At 35.9% G+C, this 3,159-nt stretch overlaps 1 long non-coding RNA gene across 2 annotated transcripts; it reads left to right on the top strand.

Annotated features, from left to right (window-relative positions):
- The first annotated feature begins 1,105 nt into the window (after positions 1-1,105).
- On the top strand, positions 1,106-2,690 carry LOC145093179 (uncharacterized). Of its 2 annotated transcripts, none has more exons than XR_013702779.1 (3): positions 1,106-1,409; positions 1,489-2,135; positions 2,227-2,690. It is a non-coding gene; the product is annotated as an uncharacterized LOC145093179 (long non-coding RNA). The 2 variants fall into 2 exon arrangements; XR_013702778.1 differs by having other exon boundaries at positions 1,107-1,409; positions 1,492-2,135.
- The last annotated feature ends 469 nt before the right edge of the window (positions 2,691-3,159 follow it).

The following is a 3,159-nucleotide window of genomic DNA, read 5'->3' as shown; positions in this document are numbered from 1 at the left end:
CTTCTCCAATAACTCCGTGAGCATGAGCTTGCAAAAGTGATTGGTGTCTCTGAAACGGGCGTCTGGCTTTGCTAATACTCGGGTGGGATGGCATACCTCAAAGAAGGCATCAAAAAAGGGGGAGAGTTCCCACATGCATTCATCATCAGATGTATAAAACTCCAATAGTTGCACGTTGTTAGTAGGTGGGAAGCGGAGCCTTGTTCTTAGATCATCAATGTCTATGTGTGAAGGAGTCTCGTAGATCTTGTTAAAGCTGGAATCTGAGGGTAAGCTCTTTGAGACAAGATGGTTTGTTGGTTGCGATGGATCGGATCCATTTTTCAACAAGAGAAGCGGATTTTACTATATATACAATGATGAATACCCTAGAAAACCCAGCTCCAAATCAAGTTTGATTAATCAGATCCAACAAACTCTTAGCTACCCGGTAAAACCCTAAAACGGGTTACTTTTATGATGTTCATTCAGTCGCGCTAACCTATGATGTTGACTCAACCATGAATCACACTGCCAAATACCTTTAAATCTCTTCAAAACCAAAAAAAAAGGTTTCGGAATTTCTATTCATAGCGATACAAAAAAAAAATTATTCATACCAGATTCCAAGATTATAAGGAAAAGCCTTAATCTTGTTGTAATCACGGGATTGGTAGCTCTGGTGTATGCTTCGATTGTTGATATGGAGGTTTTACTCGCAGTCAAAAATATGCAAAACAAATTGACAGGAGGAGTTACCTGAGAAAGATGGAGAGACAAGCCGCGCAGCAGCGGTTCTTCAACCAGGGAGACGAATCTTTTTGTTAATTGTAATTCATGATCTAGCACAGGGAGATATCTTTTGTTCATATTCATAGTAGCCGTATCAATCTAAGATTTTAATTAGAGTAAATTGCACGATTACGATTAGTCCCTCAAGTGTCAAAAACATATTCAATTTTAATTAAATTACAAGAATAGTCCCTATAGTTTAGGGTTATTTGTTTATTTGGTCGAATCATCTTTATAGTTTTGTTTCGTTACCCATTTAGTCCTAATTGACATAAAATGATTTATTTTTAACTTATTAAAATAAAATATTTAATAAATATAGGTCCCTGATTTTTATCCAACCATCGAGTACCATCTCTTTCCTTATCCATCTCTTTCTTTCTCTCACATACCAACGGAAAACTAAAGAAACTAGTATACTCCACTACCACCATCGTCAGGTCTGCTACTAGTAATTGAAGCAAAATCTCACAGCTTTCTTCTACCTTGATTATGCATCTTGCTCCTCCATTAACATTTTGTCATAGTTGGCTACCCTTATTGTGAAACCCATTATCTGCCACCATGACCCTGAATCTGTCAAAGGAACGGTGACCGAGCCTCTTCACCAACACTTTCTTCCTATTCATTCGATCTGGGTATTTTTTTTCCACTTTATTGATTATGTGATTTCTTGTTTTCTTCCAGTTACTGATCAATAGGGTTTTTTTTCGATAGCAGAAGGTAGTGACTGTTGATAATTTATTGAGGCGAGAGGAACACTATGAGGGAAGGTGGTAGAGGGGGGGATCAAAGGGATGGAGGTCAAATGCACAGAGGTAAACAAAACACTGGTGCATGTCATCTTCAACGTTTATGCTTTCAAATGGTAAATTTGCTAAGTTGCGCAGTTTTCAAGGTTCAAATGGTTATCCTTTGTGTATTTTATGCATTTTTTGGTTACATGTTTTATGGATTCAAGGCGTGGGTTAAACCTCTCTACTTCATCATATTTTTGGTTCAATCTAAAGATGTTTATGCATTTTTGTATGCAATAGATTTTGGAAGTGGGATTATTCTATGCGTTTTCTAATTTCTTAACCCATGTGTGTCTTTCTATGTGTTTTTTCTATACGAGGGAGGCAGTCGTAGTGGATGATCTTAAGTTCATCGGAGGCTAGAAGGTGTCATCGCAAGGATTCAAATGTCGAATCTTCAGGACAACGATGAATAGTGATAGACATCGGAATTCAGAGCGGTGCAATGTAGTGGGTGGTGGCAAGCGGTTATCATTTGGGGTTCCCGAATAGAGAATAGAAAAGAAAAGAATGTTGTGGATGGTGCCTAATCCAGCTTGAAGGTTCTTGAACTTTCCATTTTTTATGGTGAGATATCTTAGATAAGGTTATTATAACTGGGATCAAATGTTTATGCTTATATAGAAAGGTGAATTAATGAGATTGTGTTTGTTTACAGACAACTATGATAAAATATGGTTACTTTTTTTGGATTAATCTTGAGCTTGAAGGAGATTATGCACACTACAAGACGACACTTAATGAAATGAGCAGGGGTCACATACATTTTTGTTTTGAAAGGATGGAAATGAATTGAAATATATGTAGATCAACATGTTGGAGGAACAACAAATGTTTGTAAACATATCTTAAAGCTAATTGAACAAGGAAAGAAACTTCGTAGGAAGATGAAACTAGGCCTGTTATTTGGGTTTGTTTGTGGATATGGGTTCATGATGATGGTTAATCGCCTAATTTTGGAATGGTTGTAGAGTCTATGTTTATATAATTTTTGGATGCTTTTTGATGGTGTAATGTAGGTAGTTGACAGATGGTTATATGTGGTGTTTGCATAGCTTTTGTATGTCTTGTTGCAATATGACATATAAACATGGGTAGGGTCATAAGGATTGACCTTTTGCATGCTTGATTTAAATGAAACTTTTGTGGTTGCTTTACTTACTGCCATAACATGTTCTCAAAGTGCGCAACAATAAGGGGTCGTTTGATAGTTGCTGATTGGGTTAGAGCTAACTGAGTTAGAAGATGATTGGGTTAGAAATGGTGACTGAGTTCACGTCTGACTGAATTCATGCTATTTGATTATTTATCTGACTGATTGTGCTGAATGATAAAAATGATCATATTATCTTTATGTTGTCCTTTTGTGCTGTATAAAATAATTATAAAAATAAAAATTATCACCTAAAATCCAAATTAAACATACATAATTTAAAATCTAAATACAAAGTGTAATACAAAACCCAAATACACATTTTCATAGATAATAAAAAGGTATATCATTTGACGTGGACCATTTGAAAGTAACTTATTAGTAATCTGGTCACGCAAAGTAGTCATATACTCAACGGCTTCTGAACCCCATTATATT

This window comes from Lactuca serriola, chromosome 1, assembly GCF_051521515.1.
Source record: "Lactuca serriola cultivar US96UC23 chromosome 1, Lser_US96UC23_V15, whole genome shotgun sequence".
In the NCBI taxonomy this organism is placed as follows: domain Eukaryota; kingdom Viridiplantae; phylum Streptophyta; class Magnoliopsida; order Asterales; family Asteraceae; genus Lactuca; species Lactuca serriola.
This window is presented reverse-complemented; position numbering and strand designations above follow the sequence as displayed.